A 14379-nucleotide genomic window follows, 5' to 3' on the forward strand; every position below is an offset into this window, starting at 1 on the left:
GGTGAGGACAATCCATACTGTTTACCATAGTGGTTGCACCATTTTACAATCCACCAACAGTGCACAAGTGTTCCAATTTCTTCACATCCTTATCAACAATTTTTATTTTCTGAGTTTTGTTGCTGTTGTTTGGTGTTTTGGATAGTAGCCATTTTAATGAGTGGTCACTAATACCTCATTATGGTTTTGATTTGCATTTCTCAGTAAATAGTGACGTTGAGCATCTTTTCATATGCTTGCTGGTCATTTTTATATCATCTTTAGGGAAATATCTATTCAAGTCCTTTGCCCATTTTTAAGTTGAGTTATTTGATTTTGTTGTTGAGTTGTAGGAGTTCTTTATATATTCTGGATATTAAGCCCTAATTAGATAATATGATTTGCAAATATTTAATCTCATTTTATAGATGCCCTTTTCACTATGTTGATTATGACCTTCGATGCACAAAAGTTAAGTTTTATGTAGTCCCAACTGTCTATTTTTGCTTTTGTTGTCTGTGCTTTGGGGGTCATATTTCAGAAATCATTGCCGAGACTAATGTTAAGAGATTTTCCCCTGTGTTTTCTTCTAAGAGTTTTATAGTTTTAGATCTCATATTCAAATCTTTAATCCATTTTAGGTTAATTTTTGCATATAGTGTGAAACAACTTCATTCTTTTGGATGTGGATATCCAGTTTTCCCATCACCATTTGTTGAAGACTGACTCAATGACTTTACATGACCTGTCTTCAAGTTTGCTGACTATTTCTTTTGCCTGATCAAGTCTGCTATTGGCTCCTTCTACTAATTTTTTTAGTATAGTTATTATATTTTTCAGCTCCAGAATTTGCTTGGTTCTTTTTTTATAATTTCTATCTCCTTGTTGATATTCTCATTTGGTTCGTGCATCATTTCCTTGATTTTATTTAGTTGCCTATCAGTGTTTGTTATCTCTTTGATACCACCTTTATGATAGTGTTTGTTATTTTTTTTTAAAGCATCTTTATGATAGTCATTTTAAATTCCTTTTCAGGCAACTCATGGATCGCATTTCTTCAGAATTGATTTCTGAAGTTTTATTTGTTCATTTGGGCCACATTTCTCTGTTTCTTTGGATGTCTTACAATGTTTTGCTAGAACTTGGGCATTTGAAGACCTTTTCCAGTTGGCTTCATAGAGGAAAAGACCTTCACCAATCAGCCCTGCTGTGGGATCTAGGACCTCGCAAACCTTTTCTGATCTCTTACTCCTTCTGGTGTCTGCCTGTGGAACTGCAACTCTAACCTGCTACTCACCTCTGTTTTTGGTGACTTCCAAATGCTTGACCTGGTCCTGTCAGCCCTGATTTCTGTTAGATGAGAAAGAAACTAATCCCTTGGGCAGCCCCCAGATAAGCCAGAACATTGAATGCATGGATCGTTATTCTGTTGACTCCCAAGCTGCTCAGGTTTATGCCACATAAAGGAAAGGACACAGATGGGCATGCCAGATGCTGCAAAATTGTCTATCCATCTTGCCAGAATCCTTCTTGGTTTTACAATCACCTGGGTGATGTAGCTTCTCAACCTGTCTCCAGAGTTCTCACAGAGTTTTTCTGGTCTATATATTGTTAACTCAGTTGGGTTAACAATAACTGTGGGGAAAGGAGGGCCTGTATCTTTCTATTCCACCATCTTGCTGACAACACTCCCTCCCACTAAAGTCTTTCCATCAGTTCCCTTTGGATTTGTGTACCTGAGTGATATAATGTAGTTCCTTTGATGTCCTAATGTTGAAACTAGGATGTCATCAAGGTTTGATGTGTGAAAGGGGCATTTCAGACCCAGAAATAGAGACCTCTTTCTGAACTGGTGGCTATTTCCATGTGCCTCACATCACACTCTTGACTACCACAAATGTTTGAATTGTGTGGGATCACTCTGGTTGCCCTGTGATAACTATGGAATATGGGTTCATAATCATGGAGCTCCTGAATATGGCCAGATTTCCCTTCCCTTCTCTTTTACCCAAGATCTTTTCAGATCTGCAGAATTGCATCTGAACTCCTGCAGATTCTGCCAGTGCTGCAACAGCCTGTCACCAGCCAAGCTAAGCATCCATTATTTATTTCCTGTTCTTGTATACCGCCCCAGCCCTTCCATATGTAGAGATGCTGAGACTTTGTTGGTAAACTCAGGACTAGAGTGTAGGCCTAGGAGGAAGGTATTTGGGCACAAGGGTGGGTAGGACAGAGAGAAAAAATTAGGATGAACATACAGCTTCATTTCCTCATAACTTTCTTACATGAACCAGATAATCTTACACTAGGAATGTGAAATACCTGCCCTGTCAAAACCAGAAATTCAGGGCATTCTAAACTCCTCCAGTAAATAAAAGTTCAGGCTCACTGGTGGGGATTAAAGAGGCTGTTTAAGGATACTATTGAGAGAAATATAAAAGCACATATTATGCCACACACAGAATTTACTAAGTTTCCCTTCTTTCTTACTTCTTTCCTTTTTCTCTTCTTCAAGTCTTTCTTTACTTTCTATTTGCCAGCAACTAAGTTGCATTGTATTGATAGATATATTGAATCTGCATTAAATATTTTCCTGTGCTAAGAAGTAAAGAGACTGTATTGTTTTAAGTTGGCTGTTACTTAATTTACAAAGTGAATTCCCTCTCTTCTACATATTAAGTTGGCCCTGATAATGCTACTACCTTGTAATATGGATTCATAAACATAGAACTCCTGAATATGGCCAGATTTCCTTTCCATTCCTGTTACAAAGTAGGAATGCTACTACTTTATAGCATTATCAGAGCCAACTCAGTATGTGGAAGAAAAGAGGGAAGGTCTAAAGAAAAATTCAGAATCAGAATTGTTAGATCTGAATTGTGGGACTGAAAGGGCAGTTCAAAGGTGTTGTGGGAATTGGGGCCTATGAGACAGTTAGAGGGAAAGTACAATAAAAGAGGCCAGGTGTTCATTTTGCAATCTAACCTATTCGCTTAGAGACTTTGGGGAGTACCATGCCCAGGATTTATTTAAAATATATATTTTTAAAAAACTAGGATTATCTCCTTTACCAATCCTCTTTCAGTTAAAAAAACAAAGCCAGAGAAAGGTAAAATATATTTTGTTTTGTTTTTTGTCTCGATATATCGGGGGTTTGGAATTCTTCCTGAGCACCAAGAAGGAAATCTAGCCACCCTAGTGTTTCTGTGAGCCAAAAGAAGAGCCAATAGAATACTGCTTGGTGAAGCAGAGGCTGTCAATGGCAAAGGTGTCGTCTGCTGTATGGAAAGGGGCTAGATTCTTCCAGAATCTAGCTGGGGAAAGTGGGGTGACTCAGCCCTTTTCCTGTACCTATAGGATTGAAAAATAAACCTTTTTGCCTCATTTTGGCCCTGAGCCAACCTGTAGTGTTTCACCTGCCCCTTTCTCCTCAGCTACTTCCAATGCTGAGGCCAAAGAACTTGTTAAACCAAGTTGAATATAAAGTTTCTAAACTTAAATATCCTAATATTATAAAGTCTATATATCATTCAAAATCATAATTTTAATAGTATATCTTATGTGAGATAAAATGTGATAAGCCATCATGGTACAGGAACAAATAACAGAATCTTTGAATAGATGGTGAGAGGTGGGTAGGAGAAGACGGTCCTTAGAGGTCACCTAGGCCAAAGTATGGTGATTATAGTAAAGTCTCTGAAGTTAGATTTTTCATATTCAAATCCTGGCTCTGCCACCTGTCACTTGGGTGCATTCAGCAGGTGACAACTTCTCTAGGCTTCAGATTCCTCATCTTAAAAATGGGGACAATTGGCTGAGTGCAGTGGTTCATGCCTATAATCCTAGCACTTTGGGTGGTCGAGGTTGACAGATTGCTTGAGCTTAGGAGTTTGAGGCCAGCCTGGGCAACATGATGAAACCCCATCTGTACAAAAAAATACAAAAAAAATTAGCCAGGCATGGTGGCTTGTGCCTGTAGTCCCAGCTATTTGATGGTGTGGTGGGGGGGGGGGGGGGGGTCGGTGCTGATGCAGGAGGATCACTGGAGCCCAGGAGGACGAGGCTGCAGTATTCCGTGTTTGTGCCACTGCACTCCAGCCTGGGTGACAAAGTGAGACCCTGTCTGAAAAAAAAAATGGAGATAATAGTATACTTACTTCATAAAACTGTCGGGAGGATTAAATGCTAAAATCTTATCAAGTGTTTTCATTGAATTTCTAGGGCATAGTAAATACTCCACACAAGTTAGTTATTGTTGAGGTAAGTATCATCACTGACACAAGTAATAGATAAAAAATAGGAGCCAGGATAACATTGTTGTTAGGGCATTGGTTCTGTGACCTTGGGAACACTATTTAGCCTCTCTAAGCTCCAGTATGCTCTCATAGCATTGTTGTGAGGCTTACATGAAACAATATTGTCTCTAGTTTAATAGTAACCCAACGTCAGTGGTTACTATTTAGTCAAAACTGAGACATAGAGAGATTTACTGTCAAACTAGAGAAACACTGTAGTGTTCCCTAAAAATGGAAGTGGGGGCAGGGGAATGTAGAAGATTTGGTGTTGAAGGAATCCCACTAAAGTTTTGTGGTCAACCTAACTTACGTTTAGGCAAGTGCTTATCATCATTCTAGTCTAGGCTGGGCTCTTCTTCCCTGGAAGAATGCCTAATTTTGTACAGTGATGAATTAACATTAGAGAAGGGAGTTCATTGGACTATTTATGTGTCTGTGGCAGCTGCAAAGAAAGGAGAGGTTTGGCATTACCTTATTTCAAACACTTAAAAAGTCAGTTGCAGTTGTTTCCAAAAAACAAGATAACCTTCATTACCACTCTCTCTAAGTCACTTCTTTCAAATGTAGCCCAGTATAGCGATTACAGTGAGGACTCTGTGATGTAGTGAGCTGACTGGAATGAAAAGCATCTAGAAGAGCTTGGCAGATAGGACTTCCTTCAGAATAAACAGAAGGTTTTGGGTCACTCATGCTCTCAGACTACTCTGCTTCTTTCCTCATGGCTCTGATGACAATATGGTTTATCAGTGTTTTTGTCTGTATCCCTCACTAGACTGAAATGTCCAGACTATGTCTATCTTACTTCAATTTCTCCATCACCTAGCACAGTGATTGGCAAAGGAGGTCACATTGTAAATATTTTTTGAATGAATTAATAAATAATAACACAAAAATATCCATTTATAGTGTAGTGCTTTTAAGGTAAAATCAGTCACATTTAGTGATATTAACATGTAATCAGAAATGGAAAGATTTCTGAAGTTCTCTCTTGATCTGCATCTCCTGCTAGTCCATCATTGGGAATGATCATCCCATCACATGCTCCAGTGCATGTAGCCTATAAGAGGGAGTGAACCAAGTGCATGATGCATGAGTCTTGAAATGCTGGTAATAACAACAGCTTGAGATGTCAAAAGTTTTCATTTTATACAGATTCATGAATCTAAAAAGTCACTGAGATTCTCATGGGAATACTTAGAAATGACATTTGACCCACTATTTTGCATTGAATAACCAAGAAATATTTATTGAATATGTCATAGTATGTGTTGTACCATATTCTGAACATCAGACAAAAATCCTGGCCTTTGAGCTTTTATACACACACACTCTCTCTCTCTCTCTCTCTTTATTTTATTAAAAATTTAAATTTATTGTATTTATTTACATATTGTTATACATATTTATGAGGTTAGTTTGATGTTTCAATGCCTATATATGTTGTAAAATGATCCAATTAGAGTAGTTAAGGCATCCATCACCTTATGTACTTATCATTTCTTTGCGGTGAGATCATTCAAAAGCCTCTCTTCTAGCTATTTTATAATATGCGATATTTTACTGTTAACCATAGTCACCCTACTGTGCAGTAGATGATCAGAATTTATTCCTCCTATCCAATCCTAACTTTACTCATTCACCAACCTCTCCTATCCTCCCTTCCTCATTTCTCTCTTCAGTATGTGGTAATTGCTGTCTGTTCTCTGTTTCTGTGACACCTTTTTTTTTTTTTTTTTTTCACATATGAACCATCCAGTATTTATCTTTCTGTGTCTGGCTAATTTCACTTAACATGATGTCCTCCAGGTTCATCTATGTCATCACAGATGACAAGATTTCATTCTTTTATGGCTGAATAATATCTCATTGTGTCTATATACTACATTTTCTTTATCCATTCATTTGTTGTTGGACATTTAGGTTGAATTTAGGTTGATTCCACATCTTGTAGAATTTGGCTGTGAATCCATCTGGAACTGGAAGGGTTTTTTTTTTGGTTAGAATTTTAAAATTACAGATTCAATTTTATTAGTCATTATTGGTCTGTTCACGGTTTCTATTTCTTCCTGGTTCAATGTTGGAGGGTTGTATGTTTCTAGTAATGTATCCATTTCCTCTAGGTTTTCTAGTTTATATACATAGAGGGGGTCATAGTACTCTATGATGACTTTTGTATTTCTGGGTTATCAGTTTTAATACCACTTTTCACATTTCTGGTCGCACTTATTTGAATCTTCTCTTGTTTTTTTTTCTTATTTAACCAGAAGTCTATCAGTTTTGCTTACCCTTTCAAAACACCAACGTTTTGTTTTGTTTATCTTTTGTGTCATATTTTTGGTCTTTGTTTCATTTAGTTCCTCTCTCATCTTTATTTTTTCTTCCACTAGCTTTGGTTTTGGATTGTTCCTGTTTTTCTACTTCCTTGAGGTGTGGCATTAGGTTACTAATTTGAGATCTTTGTATCTTTTGATGTAAGCATTTAATGCTATCAACTTTCCACTTAACACTGCTTTTCCTGTATCCCAGAGGTTTTGGTATATTGTATTTTTATTTTTATTTTTTGAAGATTTTTAAAAACATTTCTCAATTTCATTGTTTATACAAAAGTCATTCAGGAGCAAGTTGTTTAGCTTCCAAGTTTGTGTAGTTTGGAAAGTTCCTCTTGGTATTGATTTCTAATTTTATTCCACTATGATCTAAGAAGATACTTGATATGATTTAGGTTTTTAAAAAATTTTATTGATACTTGCTTTGTGGCCAAACATATAGTCAATTTGGGAAAATGTTCCATATAGAGATGAGAAGAATGCATATTCTATGGTTGTTGGAAGGATGTTCTTTAAATGTCTATTAGGTCCATTTGGTCTAGAGTCCAATGGAAGTCCAGAGTTTCTTCACTGATTTTTCTGCCTCAGTGATCTATCTAGTGCTGTCAGTAGGATGTTGAAGTCCTCCACTATTATTGATATTCCGCTGAAGCAGCACAAAATGGATTAAGATACCCCCAATATCCACACACAGGGAAATGCTTGCAAAATTTTGAATATGTCAGGATGCCTTACGCTCACATGTTTTTCTTCCTCTTCCTTTCTCCTTCTCTCTTAAATGTCATCTTGTATATGAAACCATTGCTGGAAACCCCACCTTATTATTTTCTAGCAGAATATTTTAATGACTGGAGTATAGTAATTATATAATAATAAATATTCACAATGATTTTGTGAACAAATAAACAAAAAGGTATGCCCCCCATTCACTAGTAGAAAAATGTGTGTTTTTGTTTTGTTTTGTTTTGTTTTGGCAGGAGTGGTGGCTCAAGCCTGTAATTCCAGCACTTTGGAAGGCCAGGGTGAGGAATTCCTTGAATCTAGGAGTTGAGACCAGCCTGGGCAACATAGTGAAAATCCATCTCTACAATTTTTTTTTTTAAGTGAGCTAGGCATGGTGGCTCATGCCTGTAGTCCCAGCTACTCAGGAGGCTGAAGTGGGAGGATTGCTTGAGCCTGGGAGTTTGTGGCTGCTGCAAACCATGATTGTGCCACTGCACTCTAACCTAGGTGACAAAAGGAGACATTGTCTCAGGAAAAAGAAAAAAAAGGAGGAAAAGTTGTTTGTTTTTAAAGCTACACTCCTGGCCAGGAGAGCTTGTTCCTTCCTAACGGGTTTCAATCACCACCTCTACACAACTAACTTCCAAAGAAGTTCCAGTTCTATATCTCTTATTGCTTGCCAGATATTCTGGGGGGAGAAATAAACCAGAGGCAGGGATAGTAATCAGGAGTCTATTACAATAATCTAAGTGAGAGGCACTAAGAATGAGAATTGGGGGCACGTTTAAGAGATTTCTGAACTATGAGTTGCCTCCAAGGCAGATGGAGGAGACTCTTGTCAGTGCTCTGAATTACACAGTATGTGCTGCTGCCTACTTTTCTTGTGGCGAAGACTGACACAGTGAATGATGACAGGACTGAGGAAGGTCAAATATTTTCAGAACCCCATTCTTTTTTCCTTTCTTTTTCTTTTCAAAGTATGATGGGTGGGGAATCAGCAGAGTTAGGAAATGAAAAAGAAAATTTCAGTTTATCTTTTCTGTACCCAAGCACTGGGTCTGATGTGTGGTCTTTGCTTCCCAGATATATAAAATCAAGACAGCCAATACCCCTAGAATTGCCTGACATTAAAGCAGAACATTTCTTTTATGCTCTTTATTCACAAGGTGTGAATTTTGGCAGGTTGACATACTGGACACCCGAATCCACCCCATTTATTACCAGATATTGATACTCTTGGAGTGTGGTTCCAGGACTCAGTCCCATGTGCGATCTTTCAGGCCCTACCACAGGCAATTGCAAGGTATTACCTGGCAGGCCTCATGGGAGAAGCTGCTCTCCCCACATCTGACTTGTTGTATAATTAGGGCATTTTAGTTTTCTGGAGGGAGTTGCAGTTGATGACGTAGGCCCCTTTGGGCTGCAATGCTAGTATGTATAACTGCATCCCCAGCTCAGGCACCTCCATTCAGAAGCCTCTTGACTGCCTGAGACACTTCCCAGGCACCTCTGCTGAGACCTTGTTGGCCTTGGTGAGACAGTTTTATCCACTTTGACTCCAGACCTTTTCACTCCTAGCTCTTCCCCCCTCCCCCTTTCTTTCCATGGCCCTACAAGTCCATACAAAGCAGGAATCTTTTGTTTGGAGCTCCTTGGTAGTGAAATGATTTCCCCTACCTGTGCTTCCATTTGACCATTGCCTGGCACTGTTCCATTGGGAAAAAACACTAGGGAGCCAGTGCATTTCTCTTTTGACTCTTGCCTGCACTGTCACAGCAAATGAATTGATTGTTACTTTCAGTTTGGCTTGTTGTCCTAATTGGGCACCTCAACGCATGGTAGCTTGGCACACGTCTGTTTGGTTTCCCTGTCTTTTAAGTAGGAATAAGAATATTCCATTCCAGCCTTCTTCTATTACGGGTCTGTGCTCTTTGAAATGAGAACTTTTATTATTATTATTATTATTATTACTTTGAGACGGAGTCTTGTTTTGTCACCCAAACTGGACTGCAGTGGCGTAATCACAGCTCACTGCAGCCTTGACTTCCTCAGGCTTAGGTGATCCTCCCACCAGATTCTGGAGTAGCTAGGACTACAGGTGCATGCCACCATGCCCAGCTAATTTACATATATACATAGTGTGTGTGTGTATATATATATAGTATATATGTGTATATATATGTATATATTGTAGAGATGGGGTTTTGGCATGTTGCCCAGACTGGTTCCAACTCCTGGGATCAAGTGATATGCCCACCTTGATTTCCCAGAGTGCTGGGATTACAGGCATGAGTCACCACACCCAAGCTGAGAACTTTTATTGAATATACCATATATTCTACTTTTTCTTTTCATTTTAGTAAGATTCAAATATTTCAAGAAAAGGAGAACAAATAATTCAGATGTACATTAGACTAAATTTGATAGCATACCAAAACCTCCAAAATGAAACAAATATTTTTCTTGGCACACAGAATAATGTGATTAATTTTAACCAGATGGAGAATGATTATGTATTAGCTACATGTAAATGAGAAATGAGACACTAAGCAATGACCCACTTCATAATTTTAAATTGTAAAGAAGAGAGTCTTTGCCCCATGGTGGTTTAATTATTTTCTTGGAAGACATTACACATCTTCATTCAGAAACTTAATGAATTTTACAATTACTCTTTCCTCTGAAGTCACAAGTGATGATTCCCCATCTGGATTGGTAAAGAACTCACAGCAAGAAAAATTGCTGAAGTGTGAAAAACTCAGGACAGCATTCTTTTGCTGACCACGTACCCAGCAGCCCACTGAAGGGCTTGCACCTGTGCGCCTGGGGAAGGTGGGGAGAATATTTCTTCTTTTACACCTCCAAGGTCTATATCTTTATTACTTTGATAGTTCCCGCCTTAGTTTAGTTCACCATCACCTCCTGTCTGGATTATTAAGAAGTATTCCTTAATATGCATCCAATATACCCTCCGCACTGACATTTGAGCTCTCATTCTCTAATGTAAGCCTTCATTGACTAGCCAGTGTCTTTAGAGTCAAGTCAAAATTCCTACATGCAGAAGAGCCCTAACAAACAGGGCCCAAGTGTCCCTTCCAATCTCACCTTCCAGCACTGTCACATTGTATGCACAAGGCACAGTGTATTTGCTCCTCTTGGAAGAAAATCCCTCCCACTTCTGTGACTCTTTACCAGCTCCCCCATCTCTTCCAGCCAGAAAAAAGTGCCCATTCCCTTTCCTCTACCGGGAAAATCATACTCAACTTTCAGTTCCTAGTTCAAATTTCAGTTGCTGTGTCCAATATATTAGAGGCAGAACAGCAAAATGGGAAAGAGTAAGGATTCTGGACACTTGTGCTCTTCCATTGATCATGTTTGTAAGATTGAGTGACTTGTTTAACTTTCCTAAGTTTCTGTTTCCTTATATGTAAATTGGTGATTTAATAGTAACTATTACATCAGGTTGTTGGGAGGGTTAAATGTGATAATTTTTCTAAAGCACTTAGGTCTGTGCCTGGCAGTTTACAAGTACTTACTATGTAAACATTAGCTATTATTCTAGTTTTGCTGACATTTTCTTCAACCCTATATTTTAGCTTAACTGACTTTAAGAAAGTTAATTAAATTAATTAATTAATTTTTGAGACAGGGTCTTGATATATTGCCCAGGCTGGGGTGCAGTGACTGTTCATAGGCACCATCTCACTACTGATCAGCACGGGAGTTTTGACAGAAGTTTCCAACCTGGGGCAGTTCACTAGTCCTCAGGCAACCTGATGGTCCCCTGCTCACAAGGGGTCACCATATTGATGCCGGACTTAGTGCAGACGCCCAGTGGAGCTTCAGGCACTACAGCCTAGAACTCCTGGGCTTAAGCAATCCTCCCTTCAGTCAAGTAACTGGCACTACCAGCATGTGCCACCACACTCAGTTAAAATGGCTTTTATACCTAGAATTATATTAGCTTGGGTGAATTGAATAACCAAGGTAACAGCATTACCAACTCTAGTTCATTTATTCCTTAATATTTACCACAGCTGTATGTCATGGAGTGTGGCTGAACAAGTTATATTGAACTGTCATGTGGCAGTGACCCTTGTAAGTATAACTCTATCAAGAACTATTAATCCGGGCTCAAGCTTTTTTATTTTGGGAATTCTGAGAGTCTTGCCAGGTATTTCTAGTGCTCTGCTTTAATAATAAGCAACATGAACATCACCAAATACTTTAAAGGCTCTATCTGTTCCGTGAAAGGGCACAGCAACTCCTAAATGCCAAAGATGATGAAAAGCCAAAGAAGGAAGTGGACTTTTTTTTTTGAGTTGGAGTCTTGCTCTGTCACCCAGGCTGGAGTGCCGTAGTGCCATCTTGGTTCACTGCAACCTCAACCTCCCTGGTTCAAGCAGTTCTTCTGCTTCAGCCTCCTGAGTACCTGGGATTACAGGCGTATGCCACCATATTCAACTGATTTTTAAAAAAATTTTTAGTAGAGATGGGATTTCAACATTGGCTAGGCTGGTCTCAAACTCCTGATCTCAGGTGATCCACCTGCCTCGGCCTCCCAAAGTGTTGGGATTATAGGTGTGAGCCACTGTGCCCAGCCTAAAATCTTCTTTTAATCCTGATCTGTGAAATGACATTGAATCTTACTCTTGACCACCCACAAAAATATAAAGAATTAGCTAACTTTATGTGTCAAAATCACATAAAGCCATACTCACATGGACAAACACTGGTATGTAGAGGGTCATTTTCATCTGGCAGGAAATTGAACAAAAACTCAGAACTTATCTTCTTACTAATAAATATCTGGTAAATATTCTTATATGAATATATACTATACATGAGCCTATGAAAATAACATATTTCTTTATGTCCACATATTGTAGGTTTAGAAATAAATATAAACTTCAGGAAAACTCAATAGGTGATAATTATTAGAGAATACAAACAACATAATTACCAGAAAGACAAGCCTGGTATCAGAGTTACCAGGTGACCAATCCCAGGGGAAAGTAACATGAAAGTGAATTGGAATATAGAGTCTTCCAATTAGCCAAATACCTGGGCAGCGAGGTGTCTGAGAAGAAGTGGAATTGAACATGTTATTTTATGGTGGCTTAAGAAAATTTCCTAACAAGTCAGTAGAGAGATGATGAAGAGAAGGCAACTATTTGCTGACATGTTACTTCCTGTTTCCTGCCTTCTCCCTACCCACCTGTTTGTCTCCAACTAAAATTTTGTTAATCATCAAGTGTCAGCATCTGCAGAATAATAAACCTTTTTTCAAGTTTTTTTTTTTTTTTTACATATTCTAACCTTGCTTGCACATGAGTAGAATTTTCCAGATAAATGTATGTTTGTGTGTATGCATGTGTGCATACACATTTGCTCTCCTGTGTACTGGGTTAAGGGTGTAAGTGAGGATAGAGAGACAATAGCATTCCAAGTTTCCAGGTAGAACCATGTCCAAAGACCCAGAGACATAAACATCTCCTACAGTCCGGGGATCTGTGAGGAGCTCATGTGGCAGGGGTTCAGTGTGTGCAGTGGTGATTTGGGGTTGAGAGATAATGCTGAAAAGTAGGTTGGGGCCCACTTACATTTCATGCTGTGGGCTGAAAATAGAGTCGGTAAAGCTTTTAGAGCAAGAAAACACTATTTATAGAAAAATTACCCTGGCAACAATGTTCAGGCAAGACGGAATGTGTATTGGGATGAAAAGAATAGCAGTGGAGATGCAGAGGAGAAGCCCGATTCAAGAGAGGTGCCTGAGAAGAATGGACAAGACTTGGCACTAGATTAGTGTGGAAGGTACGGAAGAGGGAGTGGCAAGGTTTCTAAGCTAAGATCAAGGATACAGGTAAGAGTGAATCTCTTGAACTTTGAAACAGAACAGCAAGTTGGAGCTATCCAGTATGCAGCTACAAATATGTTCCTGGGGCTCAGGAGAGAGTTCTAGATTAGGCTGCTTTGTGAGTCATGATAACATAGATGAAAACTGCAGCCACAGTGTGAATTAAATTATCCATAGAGGAGGGTGAAAAGCAGGAAGACAGGAAAGATAGGAAGATCTGAAGATTAGAGGTCTTATAGGTAAAACAAAGGAAGAGAAGCCAGTGCAAGGAATAGAAATAGTCTGAGAGGTGGCAAAAATACTAGTGGAGGGTAGTACTGTGGAGACTGAGAAAAGACAGTATTGAGAAGCTGGAGTATCTAACACTGCCAGATTCTGTACCCAGCACTTAAAGTATGCATTGCCTTCTTAAGCACATATGATCATATAAGGCATCAAGCAAATCTAAACCAAATTTAAAGAATAGGTATTATGTAGAACACGTTCCTTGAGAACAATGCAACTGAGTTACAAGTTAACAGGCTGGGCGGGGGTGAGTGGATCACCTGAGGCCAGGAGTTTGAGACCAGCCTGGCCAATATGGTAAATCCCATCTCTACTAAAAATACAAAAATTAGCCAAGTATGGTGGCATGCACCTGTAATCCTAGCTACTGGGGAGGCTGAGGCAGGAGAATCACAATGGAGTGAGACTCTGTCTCAAAAAAAAAAAATTAATAACAAAAAGATAAATTTTAAAATTCCATATACCTGAGAATTTAAACAAAACTCATAAATCAAAGAAAAAATCAAATCAAAACTTAAACACTTAGAACTTAATGATAATGAAAATAGTTTACATCAAAAATTAAGGTATGCAATTAAAGTGTTTCTTTGGGGGAAAGTTTGTAGCCTTACATGCTTACTTAAGAAATGAATAGAAGGCCCAGCACACTGGCTCAGGCCTATAATCCTAGCACTTTGGGAGGCTGAGGGGGGCGGATCACTTGAGGTTGGGAGTTAGAAACCAGCCTGGCCAACATGGTGAAACCCTGTCTTTACTAAAAATACAAAAAAATTGACTGGGCGTGGTGGTGGGCGCCTGTAATCCCAGAAGCTGAGGCAGGAGAATTGCTTGAACCCCGGAGGCAGAGGTTGCAGTGAGCCAATATTGCATCTCTGGGCAACAGAGGGAGATTTTGTCTCAAAAAAAAAAAAAA

At 38.9% G+C, this 14379-nt stretch overlaps 2 long non-coding RNA genes across 2 annotated transcripts in view; one reads left to right on the forward strand and one right to left on the reverse strand.

Moving 5' to 3' along the window:
- LOC119471266 overlaps positions 1 to 11647 on the forward strand; it is a 28748-nt gene extending 17101 nt beyond the window's left edge. Inside the window, exon 3 of the long non-coding RNA XR_005200306.1 lies at positions 10011 to 11647. This is a non-coding gene — a long non-coding RNA (uncharacterized LOC119471266). The remainder of the gene's footprint in view (positions 1 to 10010) is intronic.
- Positions 11648 to 11918: 271 nt separating this feature from the next.
- The window catches only part of LOC108304525, an 8987-nt gene continuing 6526 nt past the window's right edge, over positions 11919 to 14379 (reverse strand). The window contains exon 4 of the long non-coding RNA XR_001825295.2: positions 11919 to 12081. This is a non-coding gene — a long non-coding RNA (uncharacterized LOC108304525). The remainder of the gene's footprint in view (positions 12082 to 14379) is intronic.

Source organism: Cebus imitator, unplaced genomic scaffold, assembly GCF_001604975.1.
Source record: "Cebus imitator isolate Cc_AM_T3 unplaced genomic scaffold, Cebus_imitator-1.0 Scaffold54, whole genome shotgun sequence".
NCBI classification, from domain to species: Eukaryota; Metazoa; Chordata; class Mammalia; order Primates; family Cebidae; genus Cebus; species Cebus imitator.